Raw genomic sequence first — 11,796 nt, forward strand, 5'->3', positions numbered from 1 at the left:
CTTCGCAATGTCTCGCTGTATGTCATCACATAGGGCGGTGGCGGTGGCGGCGATGGAGTGGGCTGCACCGTGCGGCGTATCTCGTCACGGACAGCCTCCGAGATGGCGGTGACACTAGGAGGCTGCTCCACAGAGCGAAGCTTCTGCAGCTCTTCGCGAACGATGCTCCTGATGAGCTCTCGAAGGGAGGTGTTCTCAACCCCGGGCCTCGGCATGTGGCACTCCACAGCAGTGATGTTTGAGGAACGGCCGTATTGCGCAAACCGCTGCTGCAGGGCGCGCTCCATGCCTGCCGCCTCCTTTGCAAAATCGGCGACTGTAGCCGGAGGATCGCGCACGAGCCCAGCGAACAATTGCTCCTTGACGCCCCGCATCAAATGGCGCACCTTCTTGGCTTCTGACATCGAAGGATCAGCGCGGTTGAAAAGCCGGGTCATGTCCTCCACGAACATCGCCACGCTCTCGTTTGGCTGCTGCGCTCTCGATTGCAGGGCCAATTCAGCACGCTCCCTCCGCTCGTTGCTGCTGAACGTATCCAGCAACTGGCGCCGGAAGTCTTGCCAGGTGTGGATGGCGGACTCGTGGTTTTCGAACCACGTCTTGGCGGCGTCCTGGAGGGCAAAGTAGACGTTCCGAAGCTTGCGGTCCCCGTCCCACAGATTAAATTCAGAGACCCTGTCATACCCGTCCAACCAGTTCTCCACATCTTCAAACTTGTCACCATGAAACGGCGCGGGCGTACGAGGCGAATGAAGAAGCAGCGGTGGCGAACTCACAGTTTGCTGGAAGGTCTGGCTGGCCACCGTAGAGGTTATCTTGCGGGATGGCGCGGCGAGGGGATTGTACTCGGGAGCTAAGCCTTTCAAGCGGCGGCTTGACTTGTGGACAGGTGTCGTGTCCAGGGGGTGTGGCTGAGCGCTGGAGGTTCCTGGGACCTCTGCGTACATAGATCGTACCCAGCAGCTGCACCAAAAATGTCACGGACGCCGGTAGGACGTTCAATCCCTGGCAGAACAGTACCTGGCGAGCACACTGCGCAGAGCGTAGCCGGCAGGGCCTAGCACCGAGCAGAAGAGGACGAAGTCCGGCGCGCGACAAAGGTCGAAGACAGACCGCACGGGGGAGCCGGTAGCGTGATGGCTAAACTAAGTGCGGCAATATCAAGGAAAGGGGGACAATGCAGACGTAAGTAACTATCGTTCCATAACAGTGACATCTGTGGTTTACAGGGTGGTGATGCAGATTATAAAGGATAGACTGCAGGCTTGGGTGGAGAACGAGGGGGTGTTAGGGGAACTACAGAATGGGTTCCGGAAACAAAGGAGGTTGGAGGACAATCTATTTTCATTGAAGCAGTGTATAGAAATTGCGGAAAAGGAACACAGGCCCCCATGGCTAGCATTTCTGGATATTAGGGGAGCCTAAGACAACGTTACTCAGAAGCATTTGAGGGACATACTGGCAACATTGGATGTGGAAAATGGTGTAATTAATCTTTTAAAAGATATATATAGAGGTAACAGAGTGCTCATAAAATGGGAAAAAAATGTATCAGGGTCTGTAGAGATACAGCGGGGGCTTAGGCAAGGATGTCCTCTGTCCCCTTTGTTGTTCATGTTGTACCTGCAAGGGTTGGACACCAAGCTAGACGGGAGCGGACTAGGCTTCAACCTCTCTTTTTTCAAGCAAGGGGAATGGATTAAACAGACATTACCAGGACTAATATACGCGGACGATATAGTGATAATGGCTGACAACAAGGAAGTCTTGCAGAAGTTGATAGAAATAGGCGGTGCAGAGGGCGATAGAATAGGTTTCAAGTATAGTAAGGAAAAATCTGCAGTCATGATATTTAATGAAGAGGGCGGCGAGCATAGAATACAGGAGTTCATGCTAGAAGTAGTGGATGAGTACAAGTATCTTGGAGTGTGGATAAATAACAGTGCTGAGTATCTGATAGCATGAAAAATCTGTAATGAATAAGGCTAGTAGGAATGCAGCTGTAATGAAAAATAGGGCACTGTGGAATTACAATAGGTATGAAGTGGTAAGAGGGATCTGCAAAGGAGTGATGGTCCCTAGCCTGACTTTCGGTAATGCTGTCCTGTGGATGAGACCAGATGTTCAAGCAAGGTTAGAAATTAAACAACGGTGAGTAGGCAGGTTATCTTTGGGAGCACATGGCAATACACCAAATTAGGGGGCACAGGGTGATATGGGATGGGCGTCTTTTGAGAGCAGAGAGGCTAGCAGTAAGATAGCATTTGAGGAACGATCGAGAAAAAATGGGGGAAAAGCAGGGGGCTAGGAAAGTTTTCAGATACATGTATATAAAGGATGTTGACACGAAATGGAGAAAGCGAACTAGAAAATTGACAAGCAAATATCTGGACAGCAGTAAGGAGGCAAATCAGCAATTATCGGTTAAGAAAAAGGTAAAAGAAACAAAGAGAGCTCTGCGGAAAACAGGGATTCTGACGAAATCGGTACTGGGAACATACCGGACCTTTAAACAGGAAATTGCCAAAGAAAATATCTATGATAATTGTAGGGGAAACTCTTTGTTGTTTGAGGCCCGGACTGGAGTTTTGCGGACTAATACGTATAGATTCAGGTACCACGAGATAGACACGTTGTGCATTGCGTGCGGAGAGGAGGAGGAATCGGCTGAACACTTGATACTTTTCTGTAAAGGGCTTCACCCTACAGTGGAAAGCATTGGGGCTTAAGGATAGTGAAGGGAAAGTAGATTTTAAGCAGGTAGAAGTAACCAAGCGAAGGTTATACGATTGGTGGCTAAAAGCAAGACAGGAGTAAAATTTCACAAGACATGGCTAGGTGGCTTGAGCCACCGCCCGATTTAAAGGGTTCAGCCGTAATCATCCATCCATCCATCCGTTGGTGAGTGGCGACACCACGGGTTCCCGAGCAACGGCAGGGACATCCCCGCAGGGGGATGATGGTGAACAGTGCATCACCACGCACCCGAGCACCCGTCCCTAGCCGTGCTTGGCATCGCCATGTCCGGGGAAAAGGGGATCCTGGTGGTTGAGCCGATGCCGAGCATTTGGACCGTTAAGGACCCTCGGCAGAGGGAGCACATCACTTTGGCCCCAGCTTCCTGTAGACGGCACCTCCGGGCTTACCCGACCAGGGGAAATTGGCAGTCGCCTTTTCCTATCCTCCCCCTTTAGTGTTTGTAATTGGCATTTGGCCGAATGTGAATATCGTGTTGGCAGCTAAGGTGAATAAAAACACGGCAGCTTAACGAACAAGCTCGCATCATCTGCGTCCCGCTAAATCTAGGCAATCAGGCCCTCTCCTGGTCTACGGGATACCTAAAACTGTGTCAGAACTGTTCTTTAACCTCTTGTGAACATCAAATCGACAGTCATTCCATCGTAGCATCCCCCAGCAGCAAGCGGCAACCAGTAGTCACAGCCATGGAGCATGTGCTCCCGCCTTTCTCAAGTTTCGACCTTCGTGCGACCGACGCCAAAAACATAGGTCACGAATGAAGGAAGTGGATAGAAAGGTTTGAGAGCTTTCTTTTAGCGTGTGATATCACGACAGATGCGCGAAATAAGCACTCCTCCTGCACTACGTCGGTGAAGAAGTCTGCGACATATTTCGCTCCCTCCCTGACAGCGCTATGCAAGCCGCAAGGGCAATAAGCACGACCCAGGCCACGCAGAGCACATCGACGCCAGAATACGATGCCGCACGAGCGAAAGTGAATTCATATTTTGCTCCACGAGTGAACACAACATTTGCAATTTCCAAATTCCGTCAAGCTCAGCAGAACGCCGGTGAGTCACTGGACGCCTTCTTCGAAAACGTCGACGCTGAAGTGCAGAACCATATCATCCTCGCCACAACATCGTCTCGCCTCCGAAAATATGCGATGCTCCATTCCCTCACTTTTCCAGACTTACTGAAACATGGAAGAATGCTCGAGGATGTCGAAAAGGATGTGTCCTAAATTGAAAAGAACGTCGAAAGCAACGCGGCAGTGTTTGCAGTGCACAAGGAAGGGCAACACCAGGGTCAACACCAAAGAAATGGACAACAGATGCCACGACAGACCTTCGCACCAGAACGGCCTGGTGTTTCATCAGCAAGTTGTCGCAACTGTGGTGGCAAGTGGCCTCACCAAGGCGGACGATCAAGCTTTTCCGCATGGGACAAGACATGCAAGGCATGTAACAAGATTGGTCACTGCACGATTCTGCCGTTCGACGACGACAATGGTACAAGCAGTGGACTATGACAATGGTCCAAACAGAAACTCGCAGGCAGCCTGCAGTAAGAAGAATTCAAGTACTAAAGAGCATGCAGCCACCTGTGACACCAGTTCAAGCAGCGACGAATATGTTTTTGTTGCTACGACTTCCCTTCACGCAAGCCCGTCTCCAAAAGCTATTGTCACTGTCAACAATGTGCGGGCCACTTTCGTAATTGACACAAGTGGAACAGTGTCAACTGTTGGTGAAAATGACTTCCTCGCTCGAAGGACTTTCCCACCCCCACATCCGGGACTGAGCCGAGCGGAGGCGGTGCTGTTTAGACAACTACAAACTGGTTCTTTACCAACCCCGGTGTTAATGACTCATCTATACCCAAACGTATATGAAAGTGATGTGTGTCGCGTGTGCCAGCGGGAGAGGGCAACTCTGACGCACATCCTATGGGACTGCACAAAATTCCCCGACGAGGCTTCTAAAAGCATAACGATTCCGCCGCGACTCGCGGCTGCGGCGGAATGCTCTGACCGTGACGTGCAAACCTGGGCCGTCCAGCAGGTCTCGGCGGCTCTTGAGCGACAAAGGCCTCAGATCCTCCGCTGAGTTGCCGCCTGGGCCCCTGTCACGGCGCCATTAGGTCATGATGCCATTAGGCCATGACGTAAATAAAGTTGTTCCTCCTCCTCCTCAAGAGCTATTGCCTAAATGTGAATCTCCAGGAAACATCCATCAGAGTGTTCCCATACAAAGCAACCATTCCAGGAAACTATGCACCACTCTTTAGCTTCACAGCAGCATCCAACCTGGGTCCTGTCCAGGCGACACCAAGTTCATGAGCAACCAGGTGACAAGTCGATCGTGGAAGCATTCCCGAAGTTGTTTAGTGGAGTTGGAAAAATCAAAAACCAACAGATTCACGTTTTCATGTGCGACACTGTCCCACCTGTTGCATAGCCACATAGGCGTATTCCATTTCCCTTAGTGACGCCACAGAAAAAGAACTTGAACGCTTCCTGTCAGAAGATATCATTGAGCCAGCCTTGGGACCTACGCCATGGGGGTCCCCTGTGGTCATTGGGCCTAAACCACATCAGCCTGATGAAATTCGAATCTGCATTGACATTCGTGTTGTGAACACTGCCATTGAACGTGAACGACATTTGTGTCCAACAGTAGATGACATCATTGTTGCCTTGAATGGATCAACAGTGTTCTCCAACCTTGATCTCAGAATGGGTATCATCAGTTGGAACTTGACACATCTTCAAGGCAGCTCACAACATTTTCAACACATGTTGGCTTCTTTCGCTACAAATGCCTAAACTTTGGCATCAGCAGTGCAGCTGAAATCTTTCAGAACACCATCCGCCTAGTGCTGAATGGCATCTCCAATGTCCTGAATGTTAGTTATAACATTCTTGTCTTTGGACAAGCAAAACAGCAGCACGACGCCTCTTTAGAAGCCGTTCTGCATCGACTCCAAGAACCTGGATTGACACTCAATGAAAAGAAGTGTCACTTTCATCGAGAGCTAAAGTTCTTTGGACTTATTTTTTCAGGTGATGGTGTACGTCCTGATCCCAAGAAAGTAACAGACTTTCTGCAAACCAAAACACCAGAGGCACCTCAAGAACTGAAGAGCCTCCTAGGAATGGTCAACTACTCAAGAAGATTTCTGAGAAATCTAGCCGACCTCACACAGCCCTTACGTGAACTTACAAATAAGAATGTTGCGTAGGAGTGGACAGAACGATGACAGAACGCTCTTGAGAGCTTGAAGCAAGCCATCTCCGATGCCTCCACCCTTGCTTACTTTGACCCATCCAAACCAACAGAACTGGCAGTAGATGCAAGCCCACATGGACTGGGTGCAATCCTCCCACAGCGTGTCACGAAACACAGTGCAGTGATCGCTTTTGCATGCAGAGGACTTACACCAGTTGAAAGCCGTTACTCCCTAATATAACGTGAGATGGTCGCAGCTGTATGGGCCATGGAACACTTCCGGTTTTATCTTTGTGGAGTTCACTTCCTTTTGCTGACCGATCACAAGCCTTTAGTGAGCATACTGGGAAACATACCATCATCACCATCTGCCGGCATTGAGCGCCTTGCTTTACGTATTCAACAGTACAAGTTCGATGTGCAACACCCTGCTGGAAGCACCAACTCTTCCGATTATCTTTCCAGGCATCCTGTTCCTGAGACGCAGATGTGTGCCCGCATCGACAAGGCGCACAATGAGTATGTTAACTTTATCCAGCGGCACAGAATCCCAAATGCCTTCTAGGTTAAAGAAGTCGCTGAAGAAACTAAAGCCGACCAACAGCTACAGTTGCTTATTACCAGTGCTATCCTGCACCCGACACTCAACAGCTGGGTCACTAACGAACTGAAGCCATTTGCACCTGTAAAGGCAGAGCTAACAAGAACACCTGAGAGCATCATTCTTCGAGGAACACGTCTAGTTCTTCCAAATAGCCTGCAGAAACAAGCAGTGCTGCTGGCCCACAAAGGCAATCAAGGGATCGTCAAAACAAAACAACTATTGAGAGAAAAGGTCTGGTTTCCAGGTATGGACAAGCTCGTGCACACTTTGATTAAAAGCTGCCTACCATGTCAAGCAGCTGTTCCCCAAGCAAAGATAGAACAACTTGCCATGACTGAATCACCCAATGGTCCCTGGGAAGAAGTGTTGGTTGACTTTTGTGGTCTTTTCCCAGATGAAAAATATGCCGTGGTGGTAATACATAGTGACTTTTCACGATATACAATTGTGCAAGTCATACACTCCACAACTGTAAACAACGTGCTTCCTGCCCTGCGACAAGTGTTCTGCCAGTTCGGAATCCCAGCACAGGGGAAAAGCGACAATGGACCACCATTTCAAGGACAAGAGTTTGCTGCCTTCTCAAAGGAGCTGGGATTTCGACACCATCGAGTCACACCTTTGTGGCCTCAGGCTAATGGTGAAGTTGAACGGTTTATGAGAACACTGAAAAAGCATGTTCGCACAAGTCTGCTTGAGAACACAAATTGGAAAGTAGAAACCGACTCTTTCCTCTTAGCATACAGGTCTTCGAAACACCTCACAACAGGAAGATCACGATATGAACTGCTGTTCGGCAGACCGATGAGACATCTTCTGCCTTGCTACACTGAAGCTGCTTCGGAAACTGAAGACTTGAAGTTGAAAAACAACGGTGCTCGAGAAAAACACTTACAACAAACATCACGCTGATACACGAAGGCAAGCTCAACCACATCGCTTCTGTGTTGGTCAACGAGTCTTGTGTAAGCAGGACAGACACGACAAGTTTATACCATTGTTAGCGTTCATGGATCACAAATCAAGGCGTCGAGAAAAAATAGAGTGATAACGCGCAACTCAAGCTTCTTCAAAGATGCCTCTGGCATTAAACAAGCACCAGCCACACCACTCGACTATGATGACATCGTATATCCACCACCTACTTTAGTGCCAGGTCCTCCACCACCTGTATTGCACCAGAGTTCTCTAATGCAGCGCTACCCAAAGAGAAACCGAAAGCCTCCTCGTCATCTGTCAGACTTCACGACCTGACTTTGTGACTGTTAGTTGCCAGGAGACATTCACAATCTTTCTGCAGTGAACTGTTTTTACACCTTGTACACATTCAGTCAACATTCTCCAAGGAGGGTAGTGTAGTGTTCGTAATTTGCATTTAGCCGAATGTGAATACTGTATTGGCAACTAAGGTGAATAAAAACATGGCAGCTTAATGAACAAGCTCACATCATCTGCGTCCCGCTCAATCTAGAGAATCAGACCCACTCCTGGCCTACGGGAACACTAAACCCTCCATCTTTCACTTTCCTATCTCTTTCTCGCCACTATCTTGTCTCCTACTCACTTCTTGGTTCTTCCATTTTTCTTGGCGGTGAGGGTTAACCTTGTGTGGCTGAAAAACCTTTGCTACGCCGTATTTGATTATAGTGGTGGTGTACAGCTGGCGTGGGCAGGGCTTTTTAAAGGCACCTGTCCAGTCCCCATGTTGGGCTCCGTGGTAGGTGGCGGCCACCAGTGCCGAACAACGAACACATTCTATGGCTTCTCAGTTTTTTCAAACCCCTCTCCCTCGAAAGAGAGGGCGAACCGAGACATGCAAATTCTTCAAAAAAATGCAACAAGCTTCCCACGATTCCACGTTGTTCAAAGCGAACACGAGGAACCGACCGCTAGACAAGTATCACCATTCATTGTTACCAGAGCGAAAGCTCGATATATTCGCTGTAGTGTCGAAAACTCTTCTTGGAAAAATTACGTATCGTCGATAAACAGTTCAACCACATCAAAACAAATGTGGGAGAAGGTCAGGAAGCTAAACGGGAACTACTCTCCTTTCATAGTCCCCCTTCTTAAAGCTGCCGGTGGTGTATAGACGAGTCTAGAAGAACAGTCAGATATTTTAGGCGAATATTTTTCTGGAGTTTCCAGCTCATCCCACTGCACTGATGCATTTCTAAAATACAGTAACCGGGTGTCTCTTGTGTGCAAAGCTGTTAACATGGCAAACGGGAACCAACCAAACCATTCTCGCATGTCTTTTATAACAGTGTTTCTTATAATAAGATTTTACTGTACCATGCTGTATAGCATGCAGTCATGCCTTGTCATTGTCACACTGAACATTTCAGACTTGGTGTGCTGCCACCTGTGCTAATTGTCTGTGCTACGCTTTTCATTTCAGGGCACGTACTCTGTTGTGCTCATGGCTGTCGTCGACAGTGAATGCAAGTATATCATTGAGGATGTTGGGGCTGAAGGCCGGCTTAGTGACGGTGGCACACTGAAAAAAAGTGACTTCGGGTGTGACCTTAGCGAGGGACGTCTGGACATTCCAAGAATTGGAAGACTGCCTTGGACGCAAGAGACTACGCCCTTCGCTTTCGTGGGCGACGAAGCCATCCGGCTTCGAGTTGACATTATGTGCCCTTATTCATCTAGGCAGCTAGACAATAAGAAGAGGATCTTCAACTACCGGTTAAGCAGAGCACGGTATGATGTGGCATTATTTAATCACCGTTGCCAAGTTGTTGGTGCAAGAAAGTGGTAGAGCACAGGCTTAATTCAAAAGAGAGAATATGAAAATAACTGCAATAAATGTTGCAATTATAGTGACATTGAATTAATGCAAGCTTTCTCAATACACTTTATATTCACAACATGGAAATGTCAGCTTGAATAAATGAAAAGCTCAAAGCCAGTAGGTCTGGACAAATTGAATTCCATTATATCTGTATCCCCATGCATGTGTTCGTTTAAAATTCACTGGATATGCCACAACCTTTGTTGATTGTTATCGTCTTTTTCCCCAGACGCTGTGCTAAGAACGCCTTCGGATTCCGCCTTTTTCATTTTCCTGTGCTGCCACCTCGCGTACAATGGTGGAAGCTCACTGATAGGGTACTGCGCGCCCAGCCCGGCCGGACTGAGCGCCGCTCCGGAGCACGTTTTGTTGGAATCTGTCGACGACGGCGTGTCCTGGGCAGCACCTGGTACCTGGAGGACTTCTAGGATTGACTGATGGCTGGGTGCAAAGTACGAGGCAGGCTGCAGTGCCCACCGAAGAGCAAATTCTTCAGTATCTCCGATTATCCGGCATGCGATGCGAACACCAGCTGAGCAAAAGCCGCCGCTTCAGAGATGAAGCCTACATTCGGAACATAATGTTCAATGAAATATCCCCGATCAGTAAGGTTGGCGTTTTCCGCTGTATATGCCTGCCATTCATGAAAGGTGGATACTACGTCGTGCACGCCGTAGTACTGAAAACGACTGGGGACAACAGTTTTCACAAGCAATCGTTGTGTTCAAGCGCTGCAGAATAGCTACACGAGCTATAAAAGCACAAGCGTACTCGAAACAAAGCAGCTCTGCTAGCATTTCACTGTATTTTCCCACCGCTGCATAGGTTAAACAAGCATGCGCGTCCATAAAGACGAGCGCCAGAGGCGTACATTGATCTATTCCGGCGATACCACGCAGAGGTCTTCATCATGGATATGATTCGAACACACGCATAACGCACCTTCTTCTTCTGCCTCTTAATACATGGCACATACCCACACGGGGGGATTGGCCAGGGTATAGTGGCATAAACAAGGAAATTTCCGTAGGACACTAAGACAAAATTTTAGCACCATGCGTGAATACTCTCGTAGCTACTTTTTCGTTGCCCGCTCCATCGCGCGTTGAAAGCGGCTCACAGCACTTGCCCATTCGGCCTTCTTGCTTGAGAAAGCAAAAAGCGTCGGAACGAAGTCTAAATGCCGCGGTGACATTCGAGGCCTTCCTGGCCATGAATAAAACCTGTTGTGATAGACTGCACACGCATTTAACCGCAGTACCTCGTCCGTACTTGTCACAAAAGTGATTTCCGCACAGTCTTGACGTGCTTGACGGTGCCCAAGGGCGGCCACGGTCGTCGAGCCGGCGAACTGCTTTTATCCACGCTTTGCGTCGAAGGCTGTCCCGGGAAGCGCTCGGAAAGCGAAAAAATCCGAGTTTGCTTCCCTTTACATATTGGGCATTGCAGCCGTATGCGACACATTTCGTAGGCATCGCGAAATACGTCGCGCTGAACGCCCGACGGCTGCAGCAACGCACCCTGCGTAGGAAGCCGGTTTGTTACCACTTCCACGGCCGGTCTCGAGTGGAGCGCGCGACCCTTCCAATATGTTTCGCGACACCGCCGCCAGGGGATGGGCGCATGCGCAGTCGCGTCGTGAAAAAGGCGGATTACAGCGGCCAGATGCAGCATCCTACTGTGCTCTCTCCGTCTGCATTCGAGTAATGTGGACTACATTGTCAAGGCTGCTTGCATCCTCCACAACTATCCGAAATCCACAGTCGCAGACCTTGAAAGACAGGGAAGACATGTCTGGGAATGTTGTGGAAGGGTACTGGCGGCGAGGCAAGCAATGGATGTTGGGGAAGAGCTGTGTGGAGCGTCAGTACTTCCCACTGGCTCCGACACGTGCACGAAACCACTACACTGATGCTGCTGCGGCCAGGGAGCAGTTTGCTGCGTACTTCTGCAGCAAGGCTGGTGAAGTTCCCTGGCAGTAGCAGCAGCCAGGAATATCAAACGAGGCAGTTGAGCAGGGCACAAGACCAGCAGTGTCATCTTAGTCAGTGAAGGTAAAGTACTCTAGTGTTTAAGAGAAATGCATAGGAACTTCTTACTACGTTAGCTTTGGCCATGCATGAAGCTGTTTGCGGCCCTATGTATTCAGGAACGAACACATGACAGCACTGCACTGACCGGAAATAAGTACAGTCAGGCCCACTTATAACGGCCACTGGTATAATGAACGCTCACGACCAACAAGAGTGGGGCTACTGTGGAAACATGTATTTGGGCAATGGCGCTGTGTCTCAGATAAAACGCACAACCTTGGTAAGTGCTTGACTCACAGACTCACAAGTGCTAGACTCAACGACTCACACCAGCGATTTTGTGAGGTTTGCGCAACAGATTGATGCCTCTTTACGCATAATGTGCTTGGG

The 11,796-nt window shown here is 49.1% G+C and overlaps 1 pseudogene; it reads left to right on the forward strand.

Annotated features, from left to right (window-relative positions):
• Positions 1 to 3,443: 3,443 nt before the first annotated feature.
• LOC144129459 (uncharacterized) lies at positions 3,444 to 4,270 on the forward strand (annotated as a pseudogene).
• Positions 4,271 to 11,796: the final 7,526 nt, after the last annotated feature.

This window comes from Amblyomma americanum, chromosome 4, assembly GCF_052857255.1.
Source record: "Amblyomma americanum isolate KBUSLIRL-KWMA chromosome 4, ASM5285725v1, whole genome shotgun sequence".
Lineage (NCBI taxonomy): Eukaryota > Metazoa > Arthropoda > Arachnida > Ixodida > Ixodidae > Amblyomma > Amblyomma americanum.